The sequence below is a fragment of the Lynx rufus genome, unplaced genomic scaffold, assembly GCF_022079265.1.
Source record: "Lynx rufus isolate CCGP_SWC_20201006 ecotype Redwood Valley unplaced genomic scaffold, mLynRuf1.p SCAF_14, whole genome shotgun sequence".
Taxonomy (NCBI): Eukaryota; Metazoa; Chordata; class Mammalia; order Carnivora; family Felidae; genus Lynx; species Lynx rufus.
The window spans coordinates 38406638-38414535 of record NW_025814828.1 but is presented as its reverse complement, the minus strand read 5'-3'; positions in this window follow the sequence as shown (position 1 = coordinate 38414535).

The following is a 7898-nucleotide window of genomic DNA, read 5'->3' as shown; positions in this document are numbered from 1 at the left end:
GAGATGTTTTCATGCTGCCATGAACTGGCCTGAGTGACACCTCCCTGAGAATGTGCTCTCTATGCCTACGTTTGCTCCCCCACCCACCGTATTCATATCCCCACCCCATTTACATTTGAGTGATCCTTCAACAGATGTTGGGTGAATAAGACATGCTCCTACTCCCAATGACAAGAAGAAAACAGACACAAAGAGACCATTATAAGCATGTATTTGTTTGTTTGTTTCTTTTGAGAGAGAGAGACAGAGAGAGCGAGCGGGAGAGGGGCAGAGAGAGAAGGAGATTGAGAATTCCAAGCAGGCTCTGCTATCAGCATGAAGCCCGATGCAGGGCTCCAACTCATGAACCGGGAGATCATGACCTGAGCCGAAACCAAGAATCGGACGTTTAACTGACTGAGCCATGCAGCACCCCCCCGCCCCCGAAAACATTATAAAACAACATGAAAGCCCCATGAGACGTGTTGAGAGCGGCCAGCAGACCTTATGGTCATGACATGCTTGGCAAGGTGGCAGGTGGTAAATCTGAGCTATAAGCTGTGCTTTCTGCTGGCCTGGCTGCACTTTGATTGGGTAGGTGCTCCTGGGGACAGGTGCCTCCGTATTGTTAACTCCAAAGACACGGCTCTAATGGTGGAAGATACGCTGTTGGTAGTGATTGATGCTTTTGGGCCAATTGGGTCCTTTCTCCTTCTCAGATTACCCTACTTGGTCCCTTATAAGATGGATATGGTGGCGATCTCTCCAGGGCCATCTAACCTCATCCTAGAAAGAACCATTCATCCTTAGTATATATCGTGGAAGATCATTCAGATAAATGAATTACGGTTGGCTGTGAGCTACAGGATCACAAATTCTTTCCCTCCCACCAACAGGTGTAGTCTATTTTTGCACCCTTTGAATTTGGGTTGGCCTTGTGATTTGCTCTGGCTAATACGAAGTTAGCAAACAGGATGCTTGAAAAGCAGTTGCTATTTCAGCTAACCCCATTCTAGACCAGCCAGCCCACAGCCAACAGGCATCCGACCCTAGACCAGGGGTTGGCAACTATTGTTTACTAGACAGCTGCCTGTTTTTATAAATAAAGTTTTATTGGAAAGCAGCCATGCTCATTCATTCACTACCTATGGCTTCTTCAGTACCATACATGCAGGGTTGAAGAGTTGTGACAGAGACTGTATGGCCTACAAAACCTAAAATATCTACTATTTGGCCCTTTTCAGAAGAAGTTTGCTGACCTTTGCCCTGGACACATAAGAAAGCCCAGCCAAGACCAGCAGAAGAACCCCCCTAGCCTGTCCCAGCCCAAGATGCCAATCCATAGAATTATAAGCTCAACAGTGATTGGGGCGCCCGATTGGCTCAGTCGGTTAAGCATCCGACTTCGGCTCAAGTCATGACCTCACAGCTCGTGAGTTCGAGCCCCACGTTGGGCTCTGTGCTGACAGCTCAGAGCCTGGAGCTTGTTTCAGATTCTGTCTCCGTCTCTCTCTGCCCCATGCCTGCTTGCACTCTGGATCTCTCTCTCTCTCTCAAATATAAATAAATGTTAAAAAAATTAGTATATAGGCTAAACAATGATTGCTTTAAGCAGCTTAATTTTGGAGTAGTTACTTGTAGAGCCAAAACTAACTGGTACAGTCACATGAGGATTTCTTAGAGAAGTTTGAGAACGACATGTAGCTGAAGGAAGGTTCAGAAGTCAAATGAGGCCAGTGCAATATTTTCGCCGTTAGCCTTTGACAGTGTTTTGGAAGAGGAAATTGATTTATTTTCATAATATCTCCGCACACATATATGAATTGAAAACAGAGCAATTTGTTACCGGAGTTATACATACGGTCCCACCCCTGTTAATCTATGAACACCTATAGACAGATTACATACTTGGAGGGCACAGCCATCAGAGATAGAGAATTTGCAAATCAAGACCCTCGGATATTAAATTTTGACAAAACTTTTGTTAAAACCGGTGAGACTCGGCTTTTCACGATAACTATGAATACTGAGATGTGGTCATTAACATACACTTAACCCAAAACTTAAAAAAAGGCTGTTAGGTGGTTTTTTAGTGTCTCAAGGAAAGATCGTCTGTGTGGTAAGAAAAATGAAGATCTTCTGTTTAACTCCCCAAAAGCAGATGTATTATTTCTATTTCAGCAAGTAGCACTATACTTCCCCGGTCCCATACTCCGGGCCCCCAACTTCTCACAAGGACAATGCCTTTGGGAGAAAAGATCACTTCATCATGTCTATGCAAATTGCTTCTTCTTTTTGTTTTTTTTGCAAATTGCTTATTCTTAATCATTCTTTGTGTCTGTTTTGCAAAAGTTCAAGTAAACATAGAGACCACGTGTGCGTAGCTAGAACTAAAAACCTGAAATACTGATTGGTCAGTTGATGGATTTCCTAAACCAACATTTATCCAGGTGTATGTGAGAAAATAAGGAATTGTGATTCCTTCCATTGTGTAAGGGACTAAAGCCAAAAGTTACATAAAACCATTCAAGGAATTGTCATTAAATCTAAGTTTGGTGCCCACAGTTCTTGGAGCCCATCCCAAAGTTAAAACGTCTACATATGAACTGGTGGGGGGGGGGCGTTACATAATTCAGCCCATAAGACCAGGCTACTGTAAATCCGTGTCCCTCTGTCACGCTCTAGTTCACTCGTTACACTACTAGATTATGCTTAGAAGTTCCTTCCTGTTGGGGAGCCTGGGTGGCTCAGTTGGTTGAAGGTCTGGCTTCAGATCAGGTCATGATCTCACAGCTCCTGAGTTCCAGCCCCATGGGGGGCTCTGTGCTGACAGCTCAGAGCCTGGAGCTTGCTTTGGATTCTGTCTCTCTCTCTCTCTCTCTCTCTACCCCTCCCCGCTCACACTCTGCCTCTGTCTCCTTCAAGTATAAAAAGTAAACATTAAAAAAAAAATTTAGGGGCACCTGGGTGGCTAAGTCAGTTAAGCATCCGACTTCAGCCTAGGTCATGATCTCGCGCCATTCCCGAGTTTGAGCCCCGCGTCGGGCTCTGTGCTGACAGCTCAGAGTCTGGAGCCTGTTTCAGATTCTGTGTCTCCGCCTCGCTCTCTGCCCCTCCCCCGCTCGCACTCTGGCTCTATCTCTCAAAAATAAACATTAAAAAATAATAAATAAATAAATAAATAAATAAATAAATAAATAAAATGTTAAAGAATTTTTTAAAAATTAAAAAGAAAAAAGAAGTTCCTTCTTGTTAAGAGAAACAAACAAGACACAGAAAGACAAGTTCTGCATGATCTCATTTATATGCAGAATCTAAAATAGTCAAACATGCAAAAGCAGAGAATAGAATGATGGTTGCCAGGGACTGGGTGGAGGGGGAAATGGGAAGGTCTTGGTCAAAGGGTGCAAAATTTCAATAATGCAAAAGAACGAAGTTCCGTAGATCTATTGCACAACCTAGAGCCTACGATTAACAATACTGAGCCGCATCCTTAAAAATTTGCTAAGAAAATAGATCTTATGTGAAGTGCTTTTACCATACAAGGAAAAAGAAAATAACAAAGAGAGTAGGAGGAAACTTCCCGAGGTGATAACCAAGTTGATGGCATTAATAACACATCAAATTGTATACATTAAATATCTACAGCTTTTTGTAAACAGACAAAGACATATTATACAACACTAAAGTGATTTTTGAAACCCTCCTTCTTTGGGTGAAGACCTTGTCCCTTTAAGTATCTTGTTACAAATATTACTTGTGGGAGGAGCAAGTTATGTAAACAATAATGCACAACCATATATCTCAGGATTTTCTTACTGTTTTGCCAAAGAGTGTAACTGATTGCATAGTTTCAGGGTGAATCCCTTCCATTAGTCAGCAAGAAGTGTCTGTTTAGCCCTTACTCTACAAAATATTACTACTGACAATTGATCATGGCTACGATTTGTTGAATACCTACTAAGCGATTGGTTTTTTGTGTATGCTATTTTAACACTTAGCAATTGTAGGAAGTGAGTTTTATTGTCTCCATTTTGCAGGTAAAAATCCTGAGACAGAAAAGTTTATTAGCAGGGCATCTGAATGGCTCAGTTGGTTAACGGACAACTCTTGGTTTCATTTCAGGTCACGATCTCATGATTCGTGAGTTCAAGCCCCGCATCGGGCTCCGTGCTGACAGCACGGGGCCTGCTTGGGATTCTGTCTCCTCTCTCTTTCTGCCTCTCCCCGACTCACACACTCTCCCTGTCTCAAAAATAAATAAATAAACACTTAAAAAAAAAAAGAAGAAGGGGCGCCTGGGTGGCTCAGTCGGTTAAGCGTCTGACTTTGGCTCAGGTCATGATCTTGCAGTTCACGAGTTCGGGCCCCGCGTCGGGCTCTGTGCTGACAGCTCAGAGCCTGGAGCCTGCTTCCGATTCTGTGTCTCCCTCTCTCTCTCTCTGCCCCTCCCCTGCTCGCTCTCTCTCTCCCTCTCTCTCAAAAGTAAGTAAGCATTTAAAAATATTTTTTTTAAAGAAAGAAAAGTTTATTCGCTTGTCCAGATGTACAGCCAGTAAATTTAAATCCTGGTCTACTTGTTAGTACTTCCTCTCCTCTCGATTTCGGAACTGATTCTGACAAAGATTTTACTCTCAGGAACCTGGCATGCTACTAAATGAGCTACAAAAATAGAAATAAAGTAGGAAGAATAGACATGAAGGAGGATAGAACTCCTTCCTTAGAAGTAAATTACTGCCCGAACATTTTTTCACTAATGGGGTTTTATCTTCAGCTCCAGGAGGTGATAAAAATGTTAATAATGCTAACAATAATGATAATTCTTAGACCAGGAAATTTGAAGATCTTCATACTTTATCAGTAAAACTACCCAGAGGACACCAAGCATGAGATCTAATTTAAAAATTTTTTTATTGTTTATTATTTTTGAGAGAGAAAGAGAGAGAGAGAGACTGAGAGCAAGCAGGGAAGGGGCAGAGAGAGGGAGACACAGAATCGGAAGCAGGTTCCAGGCTCTGAGCGCTCAGGACAGAGCCGGACGCGGGGCTCAGCCTCAAACTCGCAGATGGAGAGATCATGACCTGAGCTACAGTCGGCCATCCAACCGACGGAGCCACCCAAGCACCCCAAAATCTATTTTATTTAAAAAAATTTTTTTAATGTTTATTTATTTCTGAGACAGAGAGAGAGACAGAGCATGAGTGGGGGAGGGGCAGAGAGCGAGGGGGACACAGAATCTGAAGCAGGCTCCAGGCTCTGAGCTGTCAGCACAGAGCCCAATGCGGGGCTCGAACTCACAGAGTGTGAGATCATGACCTGAGCTACAGTCGGCCACCCAACCGACGGAGCCACCCAGGTGCCCCGAAATCTATTTTAAAGTAGACATTGTAAGAAAGTTTAAGTCCATCTTGAAAATTGGTATTTTTCTCTGTCACATTTTTGCTGATTATCCAAATAATACATGTTCATTGTTAAAACCGGGAATGGGGCGCCTAGGTGACTCAGTCAGTTAAGCGTTTGATTCTTGATTTCGGCTCAGGTCATGAGCTCACAGTTGTGGGATCAAGTCCTGTGTCGGGCTCCAAGCTGAGCGTGGAGCCTGCTTGAGATTCTCTCTCTCTCCCTCTGCCCCTCATTTGCATGCTCTCTCTAAAAATAAAATTAAAAATAATTAAAAGTAAAAATATTTTAAAAACTGGAGAAGCATGAGGAAGAAAATACAAGAGTCTATATTCTTACTTCCAGTGATAATAATCAATGATGTATTTGTAACATTGTACATACGTGGTTGTATAGCTACTGTACGTTTGATTTCGTTTCAGTTTTTTAACCTTAATCACTACGTTTTGTCCCTAAATTCTTTGTGAACATTATTCATGATATCACACTATTTTATTATTGAGATATATAATTTATTTAATCAATATTATATTATTTCCAGTTTCTTATACTTTGAGCTTTTTCATGTACAAATAGATTTTTGCATTTAGAATTTTTTTTTTAATTTTTTTTTCAACGTTTATTTATTTTTGGGACAGAGAGAGACAGAGCATGAACGGGGGAGAGGCAGAGAGAGAGGGAGACACAGAACCGGAAACAGGCTCCAGGCTCTGAGCCATCAGCCCAGAGCCCGACGCGGGGCTCGAACTCACGGACCACGAGATCGTGACCTGGCTGAAGTCGGACGCTTAACCGACTGCGCCACCCAGGCGCCCCTAGAATTATTTTTGCTTAAGGGTAGTTTCCCAGGAAAGGAACTAGGGAATCAGAAGAGAGGAACGCTTCTAAGACTGTTGATAAATATTGCCAAATTGCTTTCACAGGGAGAATTCTTATTTTTATTTCCACTGGCAATATAGACAAGCACTCATATAATTTCCTCCACCTTGCCAACTTTGGATTTCATCTTTTCTTAATCTTCTTTAATTTGATAGGTAAAAATAAATTCTTTTTTTTAATATAATTTATTGTCAAGTTAGCTAACATACAGTGTATACAGTGTGCTTTTGGCTTCGGGAGTAGATTCCCGTGATTCATCACTTCCATACAACACCCAGTGCTCGTCCCAACAAGCACCCTCACCCATTTTCCCCTCTCCTCCAACCCCCCACCAACTCTCAGTTTGTTCTCTGTGTTTAAGAGTCTCTTATGGTTTGCCTCCCTCTCTGTCTGCAACTATTTTTTTTCCTTTCCCTCCCCCCATGGTCCTCTGTTAAGTTTCTCAATTTCCATGTATGAGAGAAAACATAGATTCTCATTCTTACTTTTAGTTTGTAGTTATTTGATTACTCCCATTATCAGTAATTTATCACAAGCTTATTCAGTAATTGAATTCAACATTTTGAAGAATATATACTTGTAACATGGACTCATTTGCATTTGGGGCCATATTCATTTTTGTGTTAATTTCAATTTCTCTTTAATGTATACAAAGTTATGAATACTTTGTATATAAATGTTTACTGAAAATAGTTTTCTCATTTGCATTTAATATTTCTTGAAATGTAGTTTTTTTTTTTTTACTTTCTATCAATCAGATCTATTATCCTGTGTTTCCTAACACAGTTTTTAACTTAAACTTAGAAATTGTGCGTGGAGGAATTAAATACATGTTTGTATTTATCTTTTTAAATTTTTTTTTTTTAATTTTTTTTTTCCCAACGTTTATTTATTTTTGGGACAGAGAGAGACAGAGCATGAACGGGGGAGGGGCAGAGAGAGAGGGAGACACAGAATCGGAAACAGGCTCCAGGCTCCGAGCCATCAGCCCAGAGCCTGACGCGGGGCTCGAACTCACGGACCGCGAGATCGTGACCTGGCTGAAGTCGGACGCTTAACCGACTGCGCCACCCAGGCGCCCCTCTTTTTAAATTTTTTTCAATGTTTATTTATTTTTGAGAGACAGAGACAGAGTGTGAGTGGGGGAGGGTCAGAGAGAGAAGGAGACACAGAATCTGAAGCAGGCTCCAGGCTCTGAGCTGTCAGTACAGAGCCCGATGTGGGGCTTCAACTCAAGAACCATGAGATCATGACCTGAGCCAAGGTCAGACACTTAACTAACTGAGCCACCCAGGTGCCCCTGTTTGTATCTATTTTTGTATTTTTTTCTATTTTTTCCATTTGTTTTTAATTTACAGTAATTTTTTGTTCCGACATTTACTTCAAGTATTTTGTGTGGTGAGGATAAAAACTGATTTTGTTCCTAAATAGCTGGTAATTTTCTGGCTCATTTTGCTGATTAATTCCTCCTTTTGGCCATTGATCCACAATGCCACCTTTATTACCCATTACATGACTATCTGTCAACAATATACGGATTTATTGACTGTCAAGGAATTCTTGCATTGGTTAAAGAAAGGTTTAATCATTGCCCCTTCATGGTGCATATTAAAAAATGTTTGTTTGGGATTTCTGCTTCC